The sequence below is a fragment of the Castor canadensis genome, chromosome 10 (assembly GCF_047511655.1).
Source record: "Castor canadensis chromosome 10, mCasCan1.hap1v2, whole genome shotgun sequence".
NCBI classification, from domain to species: domain Eukaryota; kingdom Metazoa; phylum Chordata; class Mammalia; order Rodentia; family Castoridae; genus Castor; species Castor canadensis.
Genome location: NC_133395.1, coordinates 100,598,799 through 100,613,531, shown reverse-complemented (window position 1 = coordinate 100,613,531; position 14,733 = coordinate 100,598,799). Strand labels below are relative to the sequence as shown.

Sequence of the window (14,733 nt, the reverse complement as noted above, 5' to 3'; positions counted from 1 at the left end):
TGTACTATATTGAATTCAAAATAACACATTTAATGAAGACATTATCAGTACTCCAAGTTTAACTTAAACAAATTAGAAAGATAGGCGTTCAGAAATACATACAGCCGTGCATGGGATAGCAATGTTTTGGTCAACAATGGGCTGCATGGGCAGTGATAGACAAGCAGACAGCAAACCTGAAAAATTCCCATTGCTTTTTGTCATCATGTCCATACTTTTCTTTCAACATTGCAAACAAACTTTGTGCTTTAGCCCTGAACATTCGAGTTCTGAGAAGAATCTACTGTGTCTGGTCTTCAGTCCAGGTCATTGGAAGTTTCTCCATATCTGATAGAAGCCTTTCTCACATTTTTGTTTGTCTTGTTGTCTTCAATGAAGGAGATCTTTTAAGAGGTTTGTAACTTTATTCTTCTCTTTAAGATCATGGTGTGAACATAATGGTGATGTTTAGTTTACTGCTATCTCTGGATGGTTTAAACAATTCAACAATTATTATTCATTACATGCTGTGAATGTGAGTTGAGTGCCAGGGCTGATGTGAAAAATTTTTAGAAACCTTAGATTAGCTGAGTATGGAGGAAAATTACTTCCCAGGATAAATCTTCAATATGGATGAAAGAAAATTCACAGTAAAGGGTGTAACAGAAGATTTTTCAGATTTCAGTAAACTCCTTAAAAAGTTTAGAAAGATGGACCTCAACATAGAAAGATTTCATTAATAGAGAAATGTTCATGGCAAATTATCTGCTTCTAAGAAAATGTATGATAATCGAGGAAACTACCATAGGAGTAATGTCACCCCAATAAGAGCCTCTGTCAGGTCCTCAGGAGGATTCAGAAAGAAAGCCCTGTCATCATGCTCCATGTATGGTATTGTCTGTGAAGACAGGTGGAGGTGGAGGACAGTGATATTGATGGTCCTGACCTAGTGTGGGCCTCAGCTAATGTGTGTATTTGACCTTAGGGGTTTTTTTTTTTTACAGGGTTACAGAAAGATTAATTTATTACTTAAGAAAGAAAAACAGTTTTCCTAAATTTTGTACAGCCTCAATGTACAGTGTTCATAAAATCTGCAGTGGTGTAAGTGATGTTCTAGGCTTCTTATTACTCACGACTCATTTGCTGACTTGCTCAGAACAACTTCCTGTCCTGCAAGATCCTTTCATATTAATGTGCTCTATGAAAGTGTGCCATTTTTTTATCTTTTATACTCTATGGTGTATGGTATAAAATACCATATTTTTACTCTATTTTTTCTGTTCAAGTACACAAATACTTACCATTGTGTTACCTCAGTATGGTCTATAGTGCTCAGTATAGTATGTGCTGTACAGGTTCATATTCTAGGAACTGCAGCCAGTACCATATAATCTAGGTATGTCTAGGCTCTACCACCCAGGTTTGTGTAAGTTTATGATGTTGGCACAAGATGAAATCACCCAATGGTGCATTTTTCAGAATGTTGTTGTTAAACAATGCATGGCTGCATATTCTTATAAAGTTACCTCCTATGACACCTACTAACGTCAGCACGTTTAAATCAACAAACTTGATTTTCACAACATCACTGGATGCTTACCTTTCCACTGATTTGAGATGTTCATATAAAATTCACCCCAACAAGACCTACCTGAATATACCTGAAATATACCTGAGCATATAGGTATACAATTATGGAGAGATTTGGCTGATAGCCATATAAATTCATGGAACGTTGGCTGTACACTAGCCATTCTAACTAGTAGTTCACAAGCATCATTCTAACTAGTACACTGTACACTAGCACCATTCTAACTGTGCTACTTCTATTAATTTGTTGCATAGAATGTATAGAAGGCCACTGAGTTAGTCTGAGCTCTTGCATTAGGTTCCAACAGACCAACCCAAAATGGAGTCACTCATGTTAAGGTTCTATGTCACCAAACCAAAACCGACCTGCTTACTTATAACAGCTTACCTTCTGGAAAATCAGAGAGATGATAGCCAAATCCTCAAGTAGGCCAATTTTGTTTTTAAAGGAGTAGATCCACAACTACTTAGTTGGGACCTAATCAACCTGAGACCCCATGATTAAAAAAAAAGTCACTTGTGTTTGAATCCATACAAGGACAGTAACTTTGAAATGAACAATCTGATTTTTATCCCTTGTTTCTGATTTTGCCTGCCTTTTCTGCTGTGCTCAGCTCAGGAGTCTTTGTATTTTATAGATGAGATGCTGTCCAGTTCATGAATTACTTTAATAAAAGACATTAAATTTTTTTTTGAAAAATTTTGTTCTTTGAAAAACTTAGAAAGGACTGGGGTTATAGCTCAGTGCTACAGTGCTTACTTAGCATTCATGAGGACTTGGATTGAATCCCAGCATTGCAAAACAAAACAACCTTAGTAAGTTTTCATTTATAATCTCAAGAAATAGGCTATGCTATGATTTCCATTTTAAAGACGGGAAAACTGGTGCTTAAAAGTCTTATCCAAAACAGCATAGGTAATAGAGTGGTAAATGCAGATTTCTAATCCCATGGCCTAAGAGTCCTGCAAGGACCTGGACGTTACTTGTTGGGGCTTATATATGGAGTGTTAAATCTCAAGCACCACATTACAGTTAACATATGTATGAACCCTCTTTTATATGTCTCTTGGTTAATGTATGTGTACATTTTTGTTGGATATACTTGATAGTGCAATTGTTAGGTCATGCACTAAGGTTTTGTTCAAATGCTGTAAAAATGTATCAAAGAGTACTGATTTATGCTTCCATCCTTGTGAGCACTTGATGGTTGTTCTCACTCTAGCTTTGTTGGTGGGTGTCAGTGGTATCTCAGTGGGGTTTCTTTTTTTTTTTTGAATTTTATCAGACCTTTATTTTTTATTTTTTTTTCTTTTATTATTCATATGTGCATACAAGGCTTGGGTCATTTCTCCCCCCTGCCCCCACCCCCTCTCTTAATACCCACTCCGCCCCCTCCCTCTCCCCCCGACCCCCTCAATACCCAGCAGAAACTATTTTGCCCTTATTTCTAATTTTGTTGAAGAGAGAGTATAAGCAATAATAGGAAGGAACAAGGGTTTTTGCTGGTTGAGATAAGGATAGCTATACAGGGCATTGACTCACATTGATTTCCTGTGCATGTGTGTTACCTTCTAGGTTAATTCTTTTTGATCTAAACTTTTCTCTAGTTCCAGGTCCCCTTTTCCTATTGGCCTCAGTTGCTTTTAAGGTATCTGCTTTAGTTTCTCTGCGTTAAAGGCAACAAATGCTTGCTAGTTTTTTAGGTGTCTTATCTTTCCTCACCCCTCCCTTGTGTGCTTTCACTTTATCATGTGCTCAAAGTCCAATCCCATTGTTGTGTTTGCCCTTGATCTAATGTCCGCATATGAGGGAGAACATACGATTTTTGGTCTTTTGGGCCAGGCGAACCTCACTCAGAATGATGTTCTCCAATTCCACCCGTTTACCAGTGATTGATAACATTTCGTTCTTCTTCGTGGCTGCATAAAATTCCATTGTGTATAGATACTACATTTTCTTAATCCATTCATCAGTGGTGGGGCATTTTGGCTGTTTCCATAACTTGGCTATTGTGAATAGTGCCACAATAAACATGGGTGTGCAGGTGCCTCTGGAGTAACCTGTGTCACAGTCTTTTGGGTATATCCCCAAGAGTGGTATTGCTGGATCAAATGGTAGATCGATGTCTAGCTTTTTAAGTAGCCTCCAAATTTTTTTCCAGAGTGGTTGTACTAGTTTACATTCCCACCAACAGTGTAAGAGGGTTCCTTTTTCCCTGTATCCTCGCCAACACCTGTTGTTCGTGGTGTTGCTGATGATGGCTATTCTAACAGGGGTGAGGTGGAATCTTAGCTTGGTTTTAATTTGCATTTCCTTTATTGCTAGAGATGGTGAGCATTTTTTCATGTGTTTTTTGGCCATTTGAATTTCTTCTTTGAGAAAGTTCTGTTTAGTTCACTTGCCCATTTCTTTATTGGTTCATTAGTTTTGGGAGAATTTAGTTTTTTAAGTTCCCTGTATATTCTGGTTATCAGTCCTTTGTCTGATGTATAGTTGGCAAATATTTTCTCCCACTCTGTGGGTGTTCTCTTCAGTTTAGAGACCATTTCTTTTGATGAACAGAAGCTTTTTAGTTTTATGAGGTCCCATTTATCTATGCTATCTCTTAGTTGCTGTGCTGCTGGGGTTTCGTTGAGAAAGTTCTTACCTATACCTACTAACTCCAGAGTATCTCCTACTCTTTCCTGTATCAACTTTAGAGTTTGGGGTCTGATATGAAGATCCTTGATCCATTTTGAGTTAATCTTGGTATAGGGTGATATACATGGATCCAGTTTCAGTTTTTTGCAGACTGCTAACCAGTTTTCCCAGCAGTTTTTGTTGAAGAGGCTGCTATTTCTCCATCGTATATTTTTAGCTCCTTTGTCAAAGACAAGTTGGTTATAGTTGTGTGGCTTCATATCTGGGTCCTCTATTCTGTTCCACTGGTCTTCATGTCTGTGTTTGTGCCAGTACCATGCTGTTTTTATTGTTATTGCTTTGTAGTATAGTTTGAAGTCAGGTATTGTGATACCTCCTGCATTGTTCTTTTGACTGAGTATTGCCTTGGCTGTTCTTGGCCTCTTGTGTTTCCATATAAATTTAACAGTAGATTTTTCAATCTCTTTAATGAATGTCATTGGAATTTTGATGGGAATTGCATTAAACATGTAGATTTCTTTTGGGAGTGTGGACATTTTTACTATGTTGATTCTACCAATCCATGAGCATGGGAGATCTCTCCACTTTCTATAGTCTTCCTCAATCTCTTTCTTCAGAAGTTTATAGTTTTCCTTGTTGAGGACTTTCAATTTGCATTTCACAGATGTTTAATGAAGGTGAGCCCCTTTTAATTGACTTATAGGTCATGTGGATTCCTTTTGTGAGGTGCCCTGATTGTAATCGTCAATCGCTTAGATTGTAATTTGGAGACAAATTTCTAAGAGCATGAACAATACCACTTTTGTTGGACCAGGCACTTTCCTGTGTATAGTTGTGGCAGTTTGTTGAGTATGATTGAGTAGTTTCACAAAGCTGCCTATGGGAAAAATGCCTCTCTGTCTTTCTTCCTAAATTTGAAGCTGACCTAAGCAACATATATTTAGCCACTGGTATTTAACACTTGACATGTTAGTGAAGAATTTTCCTCAATCCCAAATGGCCATATGCTCCCAGGTGACACTTTTGAGAATGCTTACCTCTTGGACTAAAGCTGACCTGTTACTGCCTGACATATGGTGAGTGGTAGGTGGACCCTTACTACCCCATAGGGTGTTTTGTCCCTACTGCTTTCCTGGCAAGGTCAGTGTGTTTGGGGGCATGTGTCTATCGAAGTCGAACAGCAGTAACACTTCCCTTTCCAACAAGGCAAGAGACTGGACCTGTATTAGTGTCTGCGATGGAATTTCTTTTGAATGCCTGATTTGCGTAAGACAGATCTAAGAGGGAGACAAGGAAGAGCCTTACTGTTTTCAGGACTAGCTTATGACATAGTTAGGAAGAAAAAAAATGCACATAATACAGACTGTGGCCAATGACAGTTGGTAGAATTATCTGCTGAGGGATATAGTCAAACATGATTTAAATGTTTAGATGTTTAACTACTGTTACATGTTAAATGTTTACAGGCTTAACTACTGTTAAGCCTGTAGTGGAGGAAGTGGAGAAAGTGTATTTGATTTGGGTCTCAGTGGGTGAGTAAAATTTGAATACCTGCTATGGAGGATAAAGCTAACCTTAGAAAAGTAAAATGAACTGAAAGTACTAAGATGAGAAATAGTATGTGAATAGAGAAATAAAAGAACAAAAATGTCATTTGTTTGGTTCAGAGGAAAGAATGACATATTTGGAAATGCAAGCTGGAATCCATTTGTGGAGGTTCTAGAATTTCAGTACAGAGGGCTGGACTATATCTTATGGATAACAGGAGGTGGAAGAGATGGTTAGCACCCAGCCCACACCTGCTGGATGCTGATGGTTAGCACCCAGCCCACATTCCTTAGACTATTTCAGTATGTTCAGCAGGTTCCGACTGCATCTCTGTGCCTGAGGACCTTTCTGGAAACTTGAAAACCTATTGTAACTATGTATGAAGTCATGAAAGTATGGTGGACTCTCTTCCCCAGGGAACAATCCTTACCCAGTGACTGATGGAAAGGTACCATGTCAATATCCTCACTGAGTATGTTAGTTTACCAGAATTTCTATAACAAAGAATCAAGAATTTGGGGACTTACAACGAAAGAAATTCTTTGTCTCAGAGTACTGAAGTTTACAAGTTCAAAATCAAGGTGTCACCTAGGTGATGCCAGGCTCTGAGACTCTGGGTTAAGCTTTTTTTGCCTCTTTCTAGCTTTGGTAGCAGCTGTCAATCCTCAGTGTTTGCTATGTTGTAGGTGCGTAAGTATAATCTCTGTCTCCATCTTCACATGGCATTCTTCTTTTGTGTCTTCTCATCTTTTTTCTTTTTAATAATGACACCAGTTATATTGGGTTAGGGGCCACTCTACTCTAGTATGACCACATCTTAACTAATTACACCTGCAGTGACCCTATTACCAAATAAAGTCATATGCTAAGATACATCTGGAGGGGAATATTCAGTCCATAACATTTCAGTGGGAAAATTTAGAGTTTTATGTCATTTCCTAGAATTTCCTCACAGGGCTCCGGGTGTCCACTAAGCTGTATGAATCTATGACTTGCTCTTACTGACTGCCTTCCCTTCCCCATAGCACTGTCCTACTCCTTTGCTGGCATTCCCTGTATCACCTAAGGAAACCCTGCAATGGCCCTTTTCTTGAGATCTGTTTCTGAGCAAACCCAAGCAAAAGAGGTGAGTCCCTGAGGATTATTGATGGTGAACTGATACATTCAAAACTCACATTTTGGACTTTAGTTTGGGGTCAGTGGGTGGTATTTAGAGTGTCCTGGAGCTGAACAGGGGCAAAGCGATGCCATATTTACTTCTGTCCTGCACTGATGTGAAAGAGGCTTATGGCTACACAGGAGTGTGTCTTGCTTTTTACAAATCTTATTGGTGTGTGCTTCTCAATTTCTGATCAGAAGTAGAAGACTGCATGTGTCAACCAAGTACACTGACAAAATTACATATTATTTGAGGTAATATGAGATTTATACTGTTTCTAAAAACAGTCTTGGTAGAATTGAGGTTAAACTTAGTCAATTTAAGAATTATGCCTTTATGCGGTTGACCTCAGGGTTTCTTATATTCCTAGCTCACCTAAGGATCCCTAAACAGATAATTTCTGAAAAATTATCCTTGTTCCAATTCCTTTATCAATTTAGTTTAGCTCTTACTAAATATATTGAAAAGAACTATTATTTCAAAGCAAAACAATAGAAAAAAATGCTTATTCCTTAAGAAAAACTGACATTAACAAAAATAACCTCCATAATCTCAAAGGTGGCTGTGATGTGAAGTCAAAGGGTGGGGAAGAAGAGTAGGGCTGATAAATAGCAAAGTGATGTTATTTTGACAACTCAGTCTGTGCCTCCCTTGTCTGTCAGAGACTCCTCCAGTGATCATGAATGCAGTGGTCACAAATCCCTTTCACATGTGAAGAATCACTTGTGACAACCTTGAGGCTGAGATCTCGATGAGTGAAGAAGTATGTAATCAACCCTTTGATCCCTGTGTGCTGGTCCTCTCTGATTCATTTAGCAACTGAATCCCCTGTTTTCTTTGCCAGCTCTCTGGCCAGGAGTAGATTTGTTTTCCTGTAAGGTCATGTCTGTTTGGAGCATTGCATCTAGATCGTGCCTCCCACACTTATCCAGCTGTGACTGCATTTGCATTGGAACCAAGGCGAAGGGGCCCACAGGTTCACTTTCTGATTAGATGCACTGTTTCTATGCTGCATGGCTTATGGCTCATGTGGTTAATTATCTCAGCTGTTCTATTCTGTGTTCCAGCAATGGCTCATTTATATATGTATCCTCAGCTCTTAGTGTCAAGACTAATTCATAGGAAATGCTTAACATATGCTTGTTAAAGCAAAGGGTTGCTTAGAAATCTCCTAAGATGAGGTTTATGACAGGGTATAAAATCCTGAGCAGTGTGCTTAGAGCTGAACACACATACTAAAGATGAGATTGACCACTTGTGAAAACAAGGCAAATAATCAGATGCTAAAAGTTCTTGAATGTGCATAAAGGAAAAATGAAAATAACCCCAAGGAATCATAGCCTTGTCTAGGTCCCTTTTTATTGGTGATGTGTTTGTGAACTACGTATTTATTTTGGATGGGCAAATGGCATTTTCTGGATATGTGAACTAGGGAGTAATGAAGTAAGAAAAAGGAAATAAAGTGAAGAGATCTGGACAAATATGTTTTGTTCAGTAGAGAGGGATGTTTTGTTTCAAGTAGAGCTCAATTCCTAGAGGAGGTGCCCTCATTTGGAATAGGATCTGTTTTGAATACATATGTGTGTGTGTGTCTCCACAGTCCATAACCACATAAATACTGTGTACTGCATTGTGCTACGTGTTATAGTGCTGTGCAGTCTATACACATGTATAGCTCACTGTTAACATCACATTAAGCAATTACACAGCCATAACCATACATGTACTGGACATGTAATGATTAAACCTTCACATCTCAAGCATGTTTGCATGTTCTCATGGATTCTTATGGTGTTGTCTGGGAAGTGACACCATATCATCCAAACAGGGAGCCAACATGGTATGGGAACGTACCTTGCTGGAAGAGGTTGCAGGATCAAACAGAGAGACCCCAGTCATCCCTGGCTTAACAAAGTAGGCAACTAGCATTTTGTTAAGAGTATGGGAGAGGCAAAGCCTCTGTAAAGATTACATTGGAAGAGAATGTTATATGGTGGGTAGATACAGAAACCAAGGATTATTTTTGAATAGCAAGGAAAGACCCCCAAACAAAAACAATAGGGTTTCTCCATTGTTGAGCTTCTACTCTGTGCCAAATATTACCTGAGTCTCACTGTAAATGTCAGTACAATGTTATCTGATAGAGATGAAAAAGAGATGTGAAATGTGTGAGAGATCACAATTTGTAGGAGGCAGAGCAAAGATTCCAAACCAGTTTGTAAGATCCCACAAATCTCCAATCTTTGCAGCATACTTCCATGCATACTTTAACACAGAATAGATGGGGACAAAGTTTTGTTTGATATGTCAGAGGGTCAGCAAGCTTGTAAAATGGAAGAGGAGCCAGACTAGAAAATTATCACCATAGAAGTTGGGGTCTCTAATGAGGAACAGTGTGGATTAGTATTGGAACCTACCAACTATCTTTATATTTATAAATGAATAGCTCTACTCTTGTCATTTAGAATGCATACATTTGAAGACTCTCCCTCAGATCTTATTGATCTTGCTCTACCAGATTCTGTCCTCCAAAGCAGCCAGAGCTCTTTGATAAGTGAACCACTGTCCTGTCATTCTGCAGCCTACAGTTGCCTCAAACAGACAAAGGTTGGTGTCCTCAGGAAATTCTGTTCTATGAAAAACAGCCTTAAACTAATGAGAGCTGACTAGACTCATCTTATTTACACGTGAACACCAAGCATTTTATCTCACCAGTAGATTTAAAGGCTGCAAGCTTATAATACATGTAGCTGGTCTCCTCATAGGCTATACAACAGGTCATTTGGGACTCATGGGACAAGTTAGTGTTGGTAGAGAAGCAGTAAGATTTATAAAAGGGATTAACATTTAAACAAATAAAAATAGCCTCTATGGTCCCATCAGAGAAACCATGGTTTATAAACATGATTAGAGGTGAGCAACTTTCTGGACAGAAAGTACTCATTAGCTAAATAAGGATGAAATCTCTTCCTCGCACAATCAGGACAAGATATTACACATCTCCTTTTCCTGTTCTCCACCTGGCTTTGGCAGTTAGCAGACCTCACTCTGTGACCCATAGGTCAGTGTCTGTGAGCAGCAGAAAATGGAAAGTGTTTCTCGTCAAGCTAGGAGGAGCTGTTTCAAGGCTGAATTTACCAGGGATCTTCAGAAAGGGCAGAATGAAAGCCAAGGTATGCAAATAGAGCCAGGTAGGGAGAAAGATTAAATGTTGCTGTTTGAATGTATAAACCTCTTCATGTTTAATAAGTACTCACAGAACTGGAAAAGAAGTTTTCAGAGAAAATAGTGTAAAGAGTATACCATCCGGGCAGCTTGTGTCCTGGGGCCAGTCTTAGGCCTTAGCATTTATATCAATACTGGGTACCTTGCTTTGGTTTCTGGTTCAGTATCCTAGCTTTTTCAGGCAGGGGCTGCCAACTTACACTGCTAGCCAGCGTCTGTCACCACCCCAATCAATATCATCTTGAGTTTTAGATAACCATTCTGCACCCAAATATTAACGAAGGTACTTTGAATGGAGTTGGCCTGTTCCTTGCTTCCAAATCTGGCAGCAGGCTTGGGAATTAAATATGAGCATTCCTTTTTCTATAACTGGTCAGCTCTCAAGCGCTGCAAAGTCGGAGGTGGGCGTGTGCCAAGATTTCCAAGAGATTCGAATGTGAGAATTTTCTTTCTCTAGAATTATTGGGAAGAAGCCCTTTTTCTTGTCAGAGTTGGTTTCTCAGCTGGTAGGCAGAAGACATGGAGTAGCGAGCACTTTGCTACCATAAGATGGAGCTGTCCTGCAGAAAAGCAGAGAGAGGCAGTGGAGAGAAACTGAGTCCTGATGATAGGGTTTATGTTCCTAGAATTTGCCAGACCCAAAGCTTGCCTGTCTCTGAATTTTTTAGGTACTAATCTAATGGCTTATTTTTCATTGCTCAGACTACATTGAGTTAAGCCACATTCAACTAGTAGAGGTTTCAAGTCTTTTCTAGAGTTTGCCCCTAAATTTCAGCTGCCTGTCCTGGGTTCCTGCTGTTAGGCCTTTCTGATACTGACCATTTCTCTGTATCTTCTCCCAACTGAGGATGGTTCTCAACTGAGGATGGTTTTGTCTCCTAAGGGATGTTTTGGCAAAAATGGAAACATTTTTGGTTGCCACAAATGGTAGTAGGTGGGTATAGTTTATATCAGCATCCCTGATAAACTCTGTAAAATGCATAGGACAGTCACCTACAAGGACGAATTATGGAGTCAAACTGTCTGTCATGCTGCTGTTGAGAAATTACCTTTTACGTGTTGAGTCAGCTCGCTTGCCAGGCACTAATACTTTCTGGCATTCATTAATTTTTTTATTCAACAATTGTATATCAGAGGACTGTGCTAACAATCATAATACTGCCCACAGCAGCGATCAGGTCACAGTCCTGGCTGTCAGGGTATGTAGAGAAGCAGGGACCCCAGTGGTCTCATTCCCTTCCTTCCTGCCTCAGTTAACCCCCAAACCTCAGATCCACCCTGCAACTTGTTTAGTCTTGAGATTTTAGGTATCCTCAACACAGTCCATTCTTGCAGTGGATCATGACAAGTGATAACTCATTATCCCAAATAACTCTCCCTTCACTCAGCAATGTGTCACCTGTAATGGCATGGAAGATTTTGAGAGGCAAAAGGAACTTGAACTTTTTCAGTCTTTCTTTTTTCTGTTTTGGCTTTATGGAAATCTTTCTCTGGAGAAGCAGCAGACCATAATTATGACTTTTTGGCTCTGTGATGTGGTGAGTAATGGATGCTGGTTGAAAGGAGACCATTTATAAAGGCAGTTGAAGTGAATGCAAATGTGGTATCGTCTAGGGTATTTGTGGTATATAATTTTGGCAAACTGCTTGTTCATGTCAGGTGGGTAACCTCTCAAGGTGTCCCTTCAGCATTGTTATGCTGGTTGCATATTTCAGGTCTCAGAAATTCTATCTAAAGAGCAGGATTTTTGAGAGTGAACAAGGGGTCTGAGAACAATTACAGAAGAACATCTCTCTCCTTACCCCCAAGTGAATCTGATGCATAAATCAGGTTACTGTGAAATGCTTTGTGACTGCTATTTTGAAAACCTGGTTGTGTATTTTTAGTCTGAAAAACCTCTGCTCTGACACGTGTCCTCATGGGGCCATGCAGCTGCAGAGAGAGGGGAAGCCCCAGCACTGTTCCCTTACCTTGTCACAGCAGGCCACACAGGCAGGCAAGGAAAGCCCTTCCTAATCCTAGCTGTGATACTTGAGAGTATACATGGCAGCAGACTCCAGCCACACAAAGTCATTTTTTAACATAAAATAAAGGTGCCCTGGGGTCAGGCCAGCTGCTAGGAAGGTGCAGGCAGGGGAGGCTGAGGTGGCAGAGGTGTGAAGACTGAGATCTAATAAAGGTAAGTCAGAGTAACATGATTCTAGAACATAAGTGAAGGTGGTTGGAGGATCAACACCCCTGAGTTTCTTAATTTATCATCATTAAATAGCTTTACCCTCTGTGAAACCAGAAACAGAGTTTAGTTTTCCATGATTTCTACAGAACAGAGGGATCACAGGGAAAGGAGTCTCACAGGCCTTTTAGCCAGATCATTTGTCAATAGTAGAACCGAGACATGCCTCATTGCTCCGATCATTTATGAACTGCAAGTGCTGCCTGGTTAAAAATGTATTCTCCTTTCTTTTCACTTTGTGCTAGTGCACAGATTATTAAAATGGAGTTCAGTTTTCTGTTCTTGCACACACAGTACCAATGAAGACAGCTAAGTTATGGAAGGCATAGATAATGACTAAGATATATTTCATGCTTATTACTATGTTTCAAGCATTTTGCTGTACAGGCTACATTCATGATCTAATGTCTGTGAAAATGACTCAATTATTATTTTCATTTTATTGGTGCAAATGCAGTGCCTTTGAGCTAATTCAGCACTGCACCTCTCCTGGAATACAGCCGGTAATGTTGGGAGTGTTCAATTTATATTTGTTGAGTAATTTCTAAACCAAACGATGAAATAATTCTAGATAAGAAAAATGAAGTCAGTTTGCTCCCCACAAGAAAATATTTGCTCCCAACTTACTTTTTGTGGTGACCCTATTTAACTGAGAACTAACTGGACAAAATATTGAAAAATGTAATCTATTGAAAGTTAAAAAACAGATAATCACCAAGTCAGGTGTCTCTCAGAGAAGCCATAGAGACAAAATCCTGACTTGAAGGGAAGCATAAAGACAGGTATCCCAAACTGATTTTTCTTTTCCTCTTGAGACAGGTACCTTCCAAAGCAGTGACTCTATGCCTGAGAAGCTGGGAAAGTGTCCATAAATTTTACAGACTGAAGTAAAATACTGGAGTTCATAGCCCATCAAGACAAAGAGGCCCTGCAAACACTCTGAGGATGCTGAGGATCTGCAGACCAGATTCAAATCACATTTTCACCATTTTCCAGCTGGGCATGTTTGTGCACATTTGTTGTTGTTCATAAAGTTTTATTGAAGCATCTTCAATGTATTCTTTGAATTAACACAAAGTGAACATATTCATAAACAGAAGCCTGGAAACCTTATTCATGTCCCCATTCTCCAAAGTAAACACTATCCTGACTTCTAATAATATAAAGACAACCTGTCTGAGGTTACTCCAGAGGCACCTGCACACCCATGTTTATTGCAGCACTATTCACAATAGCCAAGTTATGGAAACAGCCAAAATGCCCCACTACTGATAAATGGATTAAGAAAATGTGGTATTTATACATAATGGAATTTCATGCAGCCATGAAGAAGAACGAAATGTTACAATTCACTGGTAAATGGATCGAATTGGAGAACATCATTCTGAGTGAGGTTAGCCTGGCTCAAAAGACCAAAAATCGTATGTTTTCCCTCATATGCAGACATTAGATCAAGGACAAACACAACAAGGGGATTGAACTTTGATCACAAGATAAAAGCGAGAGCACACAAGGGAGGGGTGAGGATAGGTAAGACACCTAAAAATCTAGATAGCATTTGTTGCCCTCAACGCAGAGAAACTAAAGCAGATACCTTAAAAGCAACTGAGGCCAATAGGAAAAGGGGAACAGGTACTAGAGAAAAGGTTAGATCAAAAAGAATTAACCTAGAAGGTAACACACATGCACAGGAAATCAATGCGAGTTAACTTCCTGTATAGCTATCCTTATCTCAACTAGCAAAAACCCTTGGTCCTTCCTATTATTGCTTATACTCTCTCTTCAACAAAATTAGAGATAAGGGCAAAATAGTTTCTGCCGGGTAGCGAGGAGTAAGGAGGGGTAAGGGAGGGAACGTGGGCGGGTGTGGGGGGGTGGCAAGGTAGGGGGTGGAGGTAAGGGGGGAGAAATGACCCAATCATTGTATGCACATATGAATAAAATAAAAATTAAAAAAGAAGACAGCCTGTCTGTTTATAAACTTTATATAAATGTCTGGCTTTTTCATTTGTTTTTTGTTGAGAGATTCATCTACATTGTTGCATGTGGCTGTGTTTTGTTCATTTTTTACTGCAGTATATAATATCACTTTATGGCCTACAATTAGCTTAATCTTGGCACATTTTCTGACACACAGCTGACAGGAATGCATATTGCACAAGTGTTGGGTGCAGTTGTCAACAAATGACACTTACCTAAAGTTTGTTGGTTGTGTCACTTAGCTCTCCTTTATCTTTTCTGATTTTCATGGCTTTTTTTCTATGTTACTGATAATTCTGTGCTAGAATCTCTCATTATGAGTCAGTAGCAATTTAGGAATCTTAGAAACCATCTAATTTGTTTTATTAGTTTTATAAA

At 39.3% G+C, this 14,733-nt stretch overlaps 1 long non-coding RNA gene across 2 annotated transcripts in view; it reads left to right on the top strand.

The window, feature by feature from the left end:
• LOC141411504 (uncharacterized) overlaps positions 1 to 14,201 on the top strand; it is a 40,432-nt gene extending 26,231 nt beyond the window's left edge. For both annotated transcript variants that reach the window (XR_012436305.1, XR_012436304.1), the window contains 3 exons: positions 253 to 393; positions 6,784 to 6,884; positions 13,195 to 14,201. This is a non-coding gene — a long non-coding RNA (uncharacterized lncRNA). The remainder of the gene's footprint in view (positions 1 to 252; positions 394 to 6,783; positions 6,885 to 13,194) is intronic.
• Positions 14,202 to 14,733: the final 532 nt, after the last annotated feature.